The sequence below is a fragment of the Neovison vison genome, chromosome 12 (assembly GCF_020171115.1).
Source record: "Neovison vison isolate M4711 chromosome 12, ASM_NN_V1, whole genome shotgun sequence".
Lineage (NCBI taxonomy): Eukaryota > Metazoa > Chordata > Mammalia > Carnivora > Mustelidae > Neogale > Neogale vison.
In genome coordinates, this window is record NC_058102.1 from 144,643,114 (window position 1) to 144,657,191 (window position 14,078).

The following is a 14,078-nucleotide window of genomic DNA, read 5'->3' on the forward strand; positions in this document are numbered from 1 at the left end:
TTCAAGAAAATGTATAACATTAAGGTACAATTCCGTGGAAGGATACAGTTGGAATACAGTTCAAAGAGAAAAAGGAATAATTCCTACAACTGAATTGCTTGTTTGTGTACATTCTTTTATTAGGTGATGGTGACTATCAAATCACGTTGTTAGAAGCCCATCAAACACATTTAAAAGAACAATTCCTTAGTTTCATTTCCGTCTGTCCATAATAGAGTGTACTGAAATTCCCATTGCTTGCAACTGTTCCATTTATGAGGAAAACCTTTGTATCTGTTTAATAATGATTGAGGGCTTATACTTTGCAAAATATCCATATTCTGATATAGTATGTTATAGTAGTGAAAACATTTGAAGATCAGTGTTCTAAAGCATCATGAAACATACTTTCCGAAGCAAAAGTATCTGAAAGTGGACTTTTTTTTTTTTAACTCATTGGAATAGCTTTGCCATTTTTCTCAAAGTAGTGATCAATGAAAGAAACATGTTTTATGTTTCTATGATGAAGTATATAGGTGTTACTTTATTAACGAATAATTTCATCATAATTCCAGTGATTTTTCTTTCGTGACACTGTTTCTCCTCTGAAGTTCATTTTGTTTAGATTCTTAAAATCCACAGAGTAAATGTTTAATCTTTTTTTAATAACGTGGATTATACACATTTTCCAACGGAAACATGCAGCATCTTAGCAGAAACACACACTTACAGATTTTTAACTTGGAGGACTTTAGAAATGCTGTAGGAGTTCTTATTGTCTTAAATAATTAGTTTCACCAGACATGCGGACTAGAATAAAAATTTACGGCAGACAGTTGAAACTTACAGTAAATGGCATCTAGCTGTAACCACCTGGGCTCATATGGAGAGGAGCAAAATATAGCTTCCACCGATATGTTCTGGTCTGAACAGATGTTTCCAAGCCCACACGGAGGATATGAATCTCTGAAAATAACACACCATTTCCAGGGGCAGCGTTAGGATCATCAGCAACAAACTGGAACTGGCAAACGTGTAAGGGCAGAAATTCCGAAGTGTTTTATGAGGGGAGTGGGTCGTACCGCACCCCTTAGGGGCCCGTCTAACGCAGGGCAGGTGCCCCGTAAATGCATATGATTGCAGCCGTTGCACAGAACCACGAGGGGAAATTTTTCCAAATCCTGGAAGTGAGGCAAAAAGATGAGTGTGTATGTGTGAATGTGTGTGAGCGAGCGTGTGTGTGTGTGTGTGTGTGTGTCCGCGAATGTGTGTGTGCATGAACGTGTATGTGGAGTGAGCGTGGGGGGCGGCGTGGGTATGAGAATGAGCGTGTGTGAGGGGAGGGGCGTGGCGGTGTGAGCAGGTATCAGCAGGTTAAGCAAAGGTGGGGAAGGCGAGCCGAAGCCGAGCCTGCCCGTGATGCCCACGGTCCCTGCTCTCACATGGACTCAGGAGCACCGTCCTCTCTTCAGACCCCAGCCCGGCCTTGCCCGTGAGCTGCTAAGTGATCCTGCCACTGAGATGTCATCATCTTGACCTTGAACCTGCCCCGACCTCACCCCTTCTCTGTTCACCTGGGACCAAAAACCAGCATCTTGTCTGTAAGCAGCTCCGAACTCTTGAAAGGCAAAAGTTGGAGAAGGATAAATAAGCCAGAGAGAAAAGTCATCACAAGTCAAGATTTGAGTTCACTTTCTTCAGATGGTGTCTCTTTCCTGTCTGGTTTTCTTTGCAGAGGGGGAGCGGGGGTTGCTTATTCCCTGCCCTGGGAATGCAGGCAGGAGTCACGTGCTCTTCTGAGTGGTTCCCCCAGGGCGTGAGGCTGCCCTGGTCCTAGGAGGGTCAGGGTCCACGACGGGGCTGAAGAAGAGCCGTGGGTGCCCCGTGGGCTCGGGGGATGGCGCCCAGGGGGCCTGTGCTGAGCGGTGGGGGGCTCTGGGGTGGCAAACTAGAATCTCTATTTTAAGGAAACCATGAGAATCTAGAGGAAAGTAAGCACAGGATAGGAGTTTTGAATTAAAGCGATGCTGAGTCCACTACACCAACTGATTCCACCCAGAGACAGAAATGTAAATGACAATGACGTGGCCGTCACCTGAAAACCGGGTTTCTTGCCTCTGTGTCGGGCGCACTTCCCGCACTCTGGATGCGCGCGTGTGCGGGGCGAGCAGGTCAAGGCTGGGAAGGCAGATGAGACTCGGCAGTCTGAAAGAGCAAGCCTTCACGGATGCTGACCGGATGACCCTCCTCTGCCTGTCTTCTCAAGACACTGTCACAACGCCCTGAAGACAGGCTTTGGGGAAAGGAGGGTCCGAAAGGAAAAGTGGCGAGCCACTGACGACACGGAGGGCCAGACCAAAATGCGTCTGGCTCCCCGGTTTTCCGATGAGCAAAGTAGTGAGAAAGGGCCTCTGCTTTGAAGTAGGGGTTACAAGGCCAAGGGAGGGACGGGAAAGGACAAGGCCAGGCCAGGCCATCGCTTCAGGAAAGCGCTATTAACACAACACAACAGAGAAGCAGGCTCTGGGGCCCCCGGTTTCTCGACACCAGACCCTCCATCACCCTGCAGCGGACCAGCATCGGGGCCTCCGGAATCTGCCCCGCGAGGCCCTTCTCAGGAGCAAGGGGAGCATGGAGTTCCCAAAGCAAAGGAGGAGACCTGTCCCCGAGGACGTCGTCACCCCAAAATGTGCACACGGGTGTCCAGGACACACCAGCCCAAAGTGTGGGGCTGTGGCACGTTGTTTGAGTGGAAGGCACTTCAGACACAGCAGGTGCAGGGAGAGGCTTTCTCTGAACCCCCTCATCTTCCTGGACCCTCCGAGAGGCCCCCAGCGTCCTCAGTCCCCTCTCCGGGACTCAGGAAGAGGAGGTGAGACGGTGACATGCAGACAGAGTGTCACAAATGCCCCCCCCCCATTAGTCCTTGAAGGGCCCAGCCGTCTCCCCTCACCTGCTCACTCGGCCCTGAGATGCCTCCAGCAGCTCGTCCCCCAGCAGGATGCTGTTTAGACCTGAATCCAAGCTGCCCATTTTTCCAGGAATCTCCCCCGTGCACTGCAAGGCAGACATGTTCATGTTTCTGTTTGTGTTTGTCTCAAGATCTATGCTCTATTTCGGTGGCGGCGGGGGGTGGGGGGAGCTCTCAGCCATGGGTTTGACGAGCAGAGGAAAATTTATTTTCCTCCCCTACTCTATGCACACTAGGGACAGAGTTGGCCTGGCCCTCAGATTTGGGACCAGCCCCTGGGGCCACTCACCTTCTTAGGGAGGCTTCATAGCCTCCCACCTTCTACCAGACCCTTAAAGCAGTGCTCCTCTCTCTGACTTTCTCCTTCGTCCACCTGCCGTCTGTCCTATGATTCTGGCCCATGGCACCTGGCGTGACTCTCTCCTGACCCTCAGGCCCGCCTGGCTGTGAGAGCTTCTGGCTCTGAAAGCTTCCTGTGAGAGCACAAACGCCGACTGCCTGCGGAGCGAGTGGCCCTAGGGGCGAGGCCGACCCGGCCCCACCAGAGCCCAGCACGGCTTTGTGCAAAGCTCTCTTGCTCTCCCGCAGCTGTAATTCCTTCTGTAAAAGAGAACGGGATTTCTAAGTTCTTGCCTAAGTCTCAATTTTGATTCTGTGACTCAGAGTTTTGCTTTGTTTGGTCTGGTTTTGCAAAACATGTCATGTTGGGGTGCCTGGGTGGCTCAGGTCATGATCTCAGGGTCCTGGGATGGAGCCCCGCATCGGGCTCTCTGCTCAGCGGGGAGCCTGCTTCCTCCTCTCTCTCTGCCTGCCTCTCTGCCTACCTGTGATCCCTGTCAAATAAATAAATAAATAATGCTAAAAACAAAACAAAACAAAAACATGTCATGTTCTGGATGTTTCTCCCCCGCAAGGTCCAAGCAGGAGAGAGACTCAGCAGAAGGGCCGCCCTTGAGCGCCGGCGTCTAGGTTAGCCTGGGTGGCCCTCAGGCCGGTGCGGGGATCTTGCTCAGGACGCCCGCTGCAAGGTCCGCGGCATTCTCGCGCCGCACCACGAGGGCACAGGTGGACGCAGGGCCCCTCGGCAGCTCGCGGGCTCCAACGCACACAGCACTGCGGCTCTGGGCAGGCTCCACGCCCTCGCTGTGCCTCCATCCCTTAGCTAAGAAGCGGGCATAAAACTGCACCGTCGCGGGACGACTGCGGTAGAGACCAAAAGGCATCAATGCGCATAGGCAGGTAGTGGAGTCCGCGCACGCCCCGATGGCTCTGCCCGCGGACAATGGCCCCGGCAGGGAAGGGGGGAGTGATGAGTGCGCCGGACACAGTCGCAAAGCGTGTGAGGCGGGAGCCGCGGACACAGGGGGTGTCAGAGACCCGGAGCCGATGCGTGGGTGGGGCCAGGGCTGTCCTGCAGAGACCAACGCGGAGCCGCGCCCTGCGCCCTCCCGGCCCCCACCACCAGCCAGCGTCACCCCTGCTCCTGCTGCTTCCCAGGCAGTCGTCTGGTCTAAGCCGCCGGTGAGGACGTTAGGGCTTCCAGCAGCAGCTGCCCACCGGGGCAGCAGGGACTATGTCCTCAGCGGAGCATCCTGTGATTTTCCTCCTCGAGTTTTTTGTTTGTTTGTTTGTTTAAGTTTTTATGTAAATTCCAGTTAGTCAACATCCAACGTCACATTAGCTTCAGACGTACAATAGCTCGTCTGGACAAGGGCACCCCTTCACCCCTGACGGATTCCCCCAAACCCCACCCACCTCCCCTCTGCGTGACCAGCAGAGTGTTCTGTAGAGTTAAGAGTGTGTTTCTTGGTTTCTCTCCTTCTCTCTCTTTTCCTTTGCTCATTTGTGTTGTCTCTTAAATTCCGCATATGAGTGAAATCATGTGGTATTTGTTTTTCTCGGACTTATTTCATTTAACAATATACTCTCTAGTACTGTCCGTGTCTTTACGAATGGCAAGATCTCATTCTTTTTTGTGACTGGGTAATATTCCGTTGTGTATATGGCCCGCATCTTCTTTATCTGTTCATCAGTCGATGGACACTTGGGCTGTTTCCATGATTTGCCTGCTGTAGCTAATGCTGCTATAAACATACTTTGAATTATGTATTTTGTATTCTTTGGGTAAATACTTAGTAGTGCAGTTTCTGGATCATAGGCTAGTTCTGTTTTTAACTTTTTGAGGAATCTCCATACTGCTTCCCAGAGTGGCTGCACCAGTTTGCATTTCAACCAGCAGTGCAAGAGGGTTCCCCTTTCTCCACATCCTCACCAACACCTGATGCTTCCTGTGCTGCTAATTTTAGCCATTCTGACAGGTGTGAGATGATATCTTATTGTGGTTTTGATTTGCATTTCCCTGAGGATCAGTGATGTTGAGCATCTTTTCAGGGATCTGTTGGCCATCTGGATGTTGTCTTTGGAGAAATGTCTATTCATGTCTTCTGCCTATTTGTTAATTGGCGTTTTTATTTTTTAGGTGTTGAGCTGTGTGCATTCATTATATACTTTCAATACCAATCCTTTATCTCATACGTCATTTGCAAATATCTTCCCCCCTTCCGCAGGTTGCCCTCTCCCCAAGTTTAAGCCAAGAAGTCCTTCTGGGACTCCTAATACAAATGGAAAGGAGCCGGAGATGTTGGCAACAAGGTCTCGAGCTAGTACCATGAAAATCCAACCTACAAACCTAGCAGGGGGCTCCTCCTGGCTTCAAACTGTCCCCAATGTTGACCTAGGGCTCCCGACCCATCTTGCTTGACTCTGTGTCTGGTGTGAGTCATATGCAGCTCCTTCTGCCCACTCCTGGCCTAAGACTACTACTACTATCAATACCCTTTTTCAAGACAGATATAGAGACAATAATTCTATTTATGAAAATGTGTCGGTTCAATAGCTGCCTCCCCTCCAAGCTGTGCAGCATCATATGAGAATATATATCACAAAGTATAAAAAATGTTCAGATGATGTTTTATCCCTGCACAGTTCTCTTTTTTGTCCTTATTCTGACCTTGGGTGCCCTTTCTAACCTACATGTGGTCCCTGACGGGCCCAGCTGCCACAGCTGCGTTCTTTGGTACTGAGTCTTCTCCTTGTCATGATTTTAGTGCTTCCTGGACTTGAAACCCTTTTAAGCAACAGATAAATAAGATTCTTGAAGTATGTGTGGTTCAGATTTCTGGAAGTTTGATAATATGATTCCCTAAGATGAAACACCCAATTCAAAACAGGAACCAGCAAGCACAGAACCTCCCTTGGATCCTGGCTTAATTACATGATCCCGTTTCCTGGTAGGAAGTCACACACAGCGCGATTTTAGAAACGTCCTGGATTTTAACAATTTACCTGTAGTCTTCAAGGGAAAGCCTCTGATGGGGTTTTGCCCTCAAGTAGGTAGTCATTCCCAACACACTTGAATTTCTCCAGCTTGATTCACTGGCCTCCTAAAAACCCTCTTTGGGACACGCCTTGTGTCTCAATGAAGGAAGGGTCCGATTTCACACAAGTCAATCTCTAAGTAAGAGAGCGCTCAGGACAGAATAGTGATTTCACCCTGACGATACGGAGAGATTACGAGAAGTAGGCATTTCTCTTCATGGAGGCGCTAAAGGAAAACAAACCTGTAAATCAACCTCTGCCACATTCACATCTGACATGTTACGGTGTGGGTGCTTTAACCGACATGAGAAAGAAGACAAGATACTGAGGTAAGGATTCACACTTAGTACTACAAGTCTGAGTCTCTTTTTAAGTTCTTCTGAAGACATTAACAACTGTTGGAGGAAACTCTGTCTTCACAACACCACAAAACTGGAAATCAGTATAAATGGTATCCTTTTGAAGACAGTTAAGAATAATTTACTTTCACTGATTTTAACATTCTTGTTTCTTTTAGACGTAGCAAAGGATGCTGTGCCCACTGCCTCCTAGGATTAGATCGGAGAGTTTTCCTTCAAGTTAGAAAGTATGAAGTACATTTTGTATATTCCCAATAGGTCCCAAAAATCAAATGACTAAGTTGCACGCTTATTGCTTATTTTTTCCTACCTCCCCTACCTACTGGCACCGATAATGATTTAAGCATAGAAGCACATAGCAAAAGGGCAAATAACTGAACTAAATAACCATATACCTCATGGCTTGAAATGAAAGCTCGACACAGGATTTCTGCATACCTAATATCATTGCCTTGAACATGATGAAGGGAATATTTTGTACCTAGAATATATGAAAACTTACTTTATCTATATGGCTTTGAATAACACATTCCTTCTTGCCAGAAGGAGGTGGACTTAAAGTTATGAAAAAAAATTAAATTAAATTCAGAATTTCTATTTTCCTTTTAAGAAGGGCTCTCTCTGTGGTACTCCGGCCTGACAAGAGGAATGAATCAGCTAAAATAAATGAGGTTTCCGGGGAATTGAAATGCAATGTAAGCCTAGTATTTCATTGTCTGGCCAAATATTTGTGGTGCAGATTGGAGTACAGACTTGGGGATACAACTTTAAATAAATAACTCGTTATCTAGAACTCCAAGGCCTGTAAGATCCAGGGGGCACTCTCCCATAAATAGGCAGCAGGCTTTCCTACAGGAATCTGGATGTAGGTCTGTTCTGGGGCCATAAATCCCAGGAGCTTGATGCGCCCGCTTGGGATTCCACCGACAACACTCTTGTCTTTCTCACAAACACCAGACACCAAGGAGCAGCTCTGCTCTGCTCCAGACCACCAGAGACCAGAAAGTCAGGTCACGTCCACGACAGAGACATCTCCCTGCTGTCTATCAATCTCAGTAGTTATGTGAGACGTTTTCGGGGCTCACAGCTCCTTGGACTCCTTTGTAATGACTATTAATGATGCACGGGTGTCTAAAGCTTGAAGGAGTTCAGCACCAGCCAGCCAAAATACACCACTTTGGTATATTGAGTCCTTTGAACTGAAGACGCTCAAGAATCAGCACTTGCAGGACAGGCTGGCTGACCTCCCTTTCTCTTCCCAAAAGGGGATCATCCAATTTTCCACGAGAAACGTTTTCCTTGCACATGCTTATTGATACCAAAACGAAGCCATGCTAAACACACCTGCTAAAACGGCCCTGATCTTCCATGAGCTCCGTCATGGTCCCCCACTGTCGCTCCCCAGTTGACTGCCCTAGCCTCAGCCCCTCTCTCTCGTGACATTCTCCAGAATCTACCCTTCTTCCTAAAAAAGGCACACAAGCTTTGGGGCCTCATGATTTCATCAGATCTTCATTTTCCTTCTGAAGACTCCTCATGGCAGTGTAGTTCTCCCACCATGGAATCTGAGAGGTAGAAGGAAGTATTTCCTCTCCTCTCTGACAAGCTCATCTTGCAAATAAACAGCACTGAGCCACACGTCCTTCGGATCATTTCTCGTTGGCACATTCCTGTCATTATTGTGGCTAATGTGGGGGACTTCAAGGCTCAGTGTGCAGGGAGAGAGCCCTCTCCTCTGACAACCAAATCATTACATGAACAAGCTTTCGAAGACCAGCGGTCGGTGCCTGGTTGGTTCAGCAAAACACTTAATAGAAGCTCAATAAATATTTGTTGAGCAAATGCATGACTGTTCTTCCATGTAGAAAAATGAGCAAATATAAGAATCAATCTGTGGGATAAGAAGCCATTTTTATTAGAGTCTTCTTTGTGTAAAGTCAGCCTCAAAAGCTCAATTTTCAATGAAAATAACATTTCTTGATGTTATTTACTGATCGCACCATTTGCTTCTTCAAAGTGATACTGTGGAATAATTTTATTTGGATTTTTTTCTAAAGTACGATATAAAAAAGAAAGAACAAGATAAAAACTAAACTTCCCTTTAAAAAAAAAATTTCTATTTGGTAATAATCCTGAGTTTGTAAGATGGCATATATATTTTAGTACCCCATATCAAGATAAGTCAAGCTGATAAGTTTGTATTTTGCTGCACAGAGATATTGTACAACGTCAACTACTCAATGCCCAGGCATCCAGCTCAACAGACAGCAAGCACCCTCCTAGACGTTGGACACCGTGCAGTACCATGACAGTAACGGACACTAGTTTGTGCTTCTTTAGGTGTGAAAGCTATACTACACACCTGACCTCATTCCGTCATCATTAGGAACTTGTGAACTTCAAAGAGCAGTTTTGCCCAAGGTCATGCAGCAAGGAAGCTGCAAAGCACTTTGGGGAAGATGATTTCCTCCCCAGAAGCTGTGAGGACCCACCGTGATAGGGTGATCGGATGTTTCTATTTCATTAGGTGTCAAGGGTGAAGTGGGTTTTGGAGCGAGAGGGTTTCATTTGGAGTCATACTAGGAAGGGAAGCTCTCTCTTCCTGTCCTACGAGTCATCGGTGCGTGGCTGGTAGATACTCCCCAGATCACCTTTCTCTGTGTGCGGCACACTTTGGTGAAAACGATTGAAACGACACTGTCAGCTGACAGATCTTTTGAGGATGAATGGAAGCCCTTCACTCGGGTGCCCATACGGCCCTTCAGGGGTGAGAGATACACAAAGCTGGTGTTTGCACCGAGGAGACTGACGATGGTGCTGGGAAAGTGGAGCCGTAAGTCACTTCCACAAAACCCCACATGTTTTTCTTACAAATGGGTGGGACAAAGCAGCTTGTTCATTGTTTACACAATATGTGTAATTTCTCTCAGTAATGAGAGAGGACACGCTGCCATCGGGGAGACGAGAGCCCGTATGGTGGGAAACGGACTAACGGAGCACCCATGAGCAGCCCTGTGACACCCACCCTCCCCCCGGCACTCGGGGGGGAACTGCTGATAGTGGTAGTTCAAAAGAAATGACCTGTACAGCATGAAAACAGACATGCATTGTTATTTTCTCCCGAAAAATACCTCATCCTTCAACTTCAATCTATTTCCTCTCGGGGAATTTTTGCAATATATTCATACAGAGGTAATACGTACAATTAAAATGTGAATATAATTAACTGCAAAAATAATGTTCTACTAATATGATGGATCGTAAATATAATTATTATATAACATATTGTATAATAGGTATAAACTGTGTTATATATTATCATATTAGCATATAGCATATACATCATTATGCTCTATGATGGAACTTATATATTGTATTTTATCATATCATTATAGTACATACACCATATTATATATTTTAACATAATATGTGTGATGTATTATGATATGTAATAATTGATAAGAGATCTTATATGTAGTATATATTTCATATAAGAAATGATGTGTATTGGGTGCCTGGGTGGCTCAGTGGGTTAAGCCTCTGCCTTCAGCTCAGGTCATGATCTCAGGGTCCTGGGATCGAGCCCCGCATCGGGCTCTCTGCCTGGCAGGGAGCCTGCTTCCTCCTCTCTCTGCCTGCCTCTCTGCCTATTTGTGATCTCTCTCTCTGTGTCAATTAATAAATAAAATCTTTAAAACAAAAACAAAAACAAAAAACCAAATCCGGTAAGAACCAGAAGATTCAAATGGTAAGTGTGGACACCGACTCCCGGGCAGGACCTGGAGCTCAGGGCACACGTGTCTACACTTGCCATCTCCGACTGAAGAGCCGAGAGTGAAGCATCCCAGAGGCATTGTGGGACTCCTTCCTATGTAAGACAAACGTCAGGCCAGTGCTGACCCTCCCCATCTTCAATATTTGTCCTCTGCAAAAGGCTGTTACCTGTAATAAAACATTCAGGTGAGTCTCGTCACTGCCAAAAGGGGTAGAATCTTACCTAATACATCTAAGCTTATGGTTGAAGTTTCTTATTCTCCTTATAGATGTGTCCAAAACACCTACCAAGTGTTGATACCAAGCATATTGAGGCAATCTGGCCAACACACGGGGGAAAAAAGCTTCCCTCCACATTTTTATTGAAGAACAGAGAAGGCGGAGGAGAGGGGTCCAGGTGAACTGCAGGGGCCGGTGAGCAGAATCGCAGAGGAAGACCGCTCGAAAAATCCCAACGAGACTTCCCCACTTCATCTACACCTTGATAATAGGCTTTTAAAATTTCATCCAAGTGACTGACATATTTGCAAAGATTATTATATTTCTCAGCCTCATGGGAGGCCCTGACGGAGAACACAGTAAGGAAACTGCTTTTGAAACAAAGCCTCGAACCCAACACAGGGGAATGCTGTGCCCTCTGCAATCCATCGTCCCTGCTCAGGGGCGTTGTCTCCTGTCCTGCCAGAGACCCCCAGGCAGCCAGCGTGCAGGGTGGTGTGGTTACCGCCGGCACCACTGTGGGCCTCCTTCCCTGCGATCTGATTATTGTGCTGCTCCCTGTGAATTCGAGCCGCTTGGCCTCTGCTCCTGGGCCTTGAGGTCCGTTCCTGAAAGTGAGCACCCCTTGGATTCCCACCCTGCCTGTCCTGCTCCCGGGGAGAGGGTTTTGGCAATGTCGGGTCACTTTCACTGAGCAGGAGGAAGGAGAAAGCAAAGCCTCAGGACGCACCCGCTGAGTGTTGTCTCCTAGGCTTGGCAGCCTTTCCCCTCCAGCAGAGCGGCGGCCGCTGGCCCTGTGAGAGGGGCCGACAGGGCTCGCTGGTGTGGCCAGAGAAACAGCACAGAATGACTGATGTGGCTGCCTCGGTGCACGGGCTCCGACAGGGAACGGACATGGCCCGCAGGGCTGCAAATTCTCTCTTACGGATGTCAGCACAGGTGATGGATTAGTGATAAAGCAAGTGGATGAGTCTGATTGCAAGACAGAGGGCAAAGAAGGGCACGAGAATTCTGGATGCTGCTTTTAGGAATACAGGCATTTACTATTCATGGGACCCCGAGTTCCTGTGCCCCCGTCTGGGTGAAGGCACGAGGTAGGGGCTGCAGGGAGTGAAGGATGAAACAAAGATGCTGTTTTAAATGAGCCAACAGCACCGTGGCGGCAGAGCAGGGTCAGGACGAGAGCAAGGGCACACATAATTTGGGCAAATATTTGGAAAGTATGTTCAACAAGAAGAGAGCGCTACCAAGACGTGAAAAACACTGTTGTTCTTTCCCAAACTATAGACACAGGGGGGTTCTCTGCACTTGACCTGCTGACACCCGATTTAAGTATTTCAGACATTTAATAAAATGGTTAATTCACGTAGGGTGTGTAGCCATCTGTACGATCTTATCTCGGGCAGATCACTTAAAATCTCTGGTTGCTTTTGCCTTCCCTGAACATGGATATTGAAAGGGACAAGCTCTCCGTTCTCCGATGGCATTGTGGTTCCAAGAGTCTAAGGCATTCTGAGCAGAAACGATAGAAATCGAAGTAATTATCCTGATCTAATTATGGTATCGTTAGGCAGCAGGTGATGGGAGCGTGGCAATGGACTGCTGACTCAGCTCGTGTGTAAGACTTTCCAAAATGGACTTCAAGTTTGGATTAGCACAGTGATCGCCAGACATTGTCATTCCGCACCCCACTGTCTGCTGAGTAGCCTTCAATTAATTACATGAAACGCTGACTCATTCATTGCCAAAGTCCTCACTGAGAAGAAAAGATCCACTCAAGTCAAATCAACTGAAATCCTTAACAAAATGGTGCGCTGAGGGTTTTCTTTTAAAATTGAACTTGTAGGAAATGAAAAGCTCACTTAGCCAACTTCAGTGATTTAAGGATTTCACTTTGTTTTTTGGAGACGATCTGTATACTTTTGTGCTTTCATCGAGTCATGATAATTTTGGACTATCTGGGCATAAAAGGATTCTGCTTGCAAAAACACAATGCTGGGGAAGGAAGACATATCCTCCTCCACCCCGCTCCGAGAATCAAATCTGGGGAAGACACACTTTTTAATAATAAGGTATAATTATTATCTTTAATAATAAAAAATGAAACGGGATGCAAATTTTCCAGACATAGTAGGATAAAATAGGAAACTCCCAGAAACTCTCTCTTGTGGCAGATGACCCCAGACCACTTCATGAGCCACTCAAGATTTCTATGCGCTTTCATCAGCAAAGCCATTTTGACAGAAAAGCCTGGGAGGCATTGCTTGATCTACTCATTAAAAATAGTAGCTTGTTGGGTGCCTGGGTGGCTCAGTGGGTTAAGCCGCTGCCTTCGGCTCAGGTCATGATCTCAGGGTCCTGGGATCGAGTCCCGCATCGGGCTCTCTGCTCTGCAGGGAGGCTGCTTCCGCCTCTCCCTCTCTCTGCCTGCCTGTCTGCCTGCTTGTGATCTCTGTCTGTCAAATAAATAAATAAAATCTTTAAAAAAAAAATAGTAGCTTGTTTATAATTGTCAGAGCTTGGAGTCATGCGAGGGGCCCATCCGTGGGTGGACGGATAAATAAACCGTGGTCCATCCCGACAGCGCAGCAGTGAGAAATGAGCGGTCGAGCCATGAGCAGACGTGGCGGAAATGTCAACGCATCTCACTAAGTGAAAGAAGACAATGTGAAAAGGCTTCATACTACATGATTCCACATACAAGACCTTCTGGAAAAGGCAGAACTATGGAGACCGTAAAAGATCAGTGGTTGCCCAAGGTGGGGAGGAGAGGTTGGGACAGGTGGAGCACAGGGGAATTTTGGGGCAGTGAAGCTACTTGGTGTGGCACTACCGTGATGGCTACCTGTCGTTACACATCTGTCCACACCCACAGAATGCACAGCACCCAGAAGGACCTTCGTGAAAGCCGCGGATTCCGGGCAATGAGGATGTGTCCGTGTTCGTTCTCTGATTGTAACCGATGTACAACCTGGTAGGAATGTGGGTAGTGGGGAGGCTGTGGCAGGACAGGGGGTACATGGGAGATCTCGGCGCCTTCCCCTCAATTCTGCTGCAAACCCAGAATTGCTGCAAAAACCAAAGCTTCCCACCCAGGAGAGCAATGTGTGATGAGGCCAAGAGCCCTGCAGTGTGAGGTCACAGACCTTGGGCTTTCTAGCAAGCGGCCTTTCTAGTCTTGCCAGGAGATGGGGAGGAAAGAGAAGGGACGTGTTGGTCCCAGCTTCTGTACCTGCGAATCATCAGCCTGCGGGAGCCAACGTTGCAGTTGTGGAATCTGAGCGCCGATGACGGGGCAACATTCTACGGCAGAGGAAGATCTTTCCACCTCCGCAGTGGTGCTCGGCCTAGGTCGAAGGCCCTGGCTGGTGGCTGTTCTCCTGCTTGGCAGATGGCCA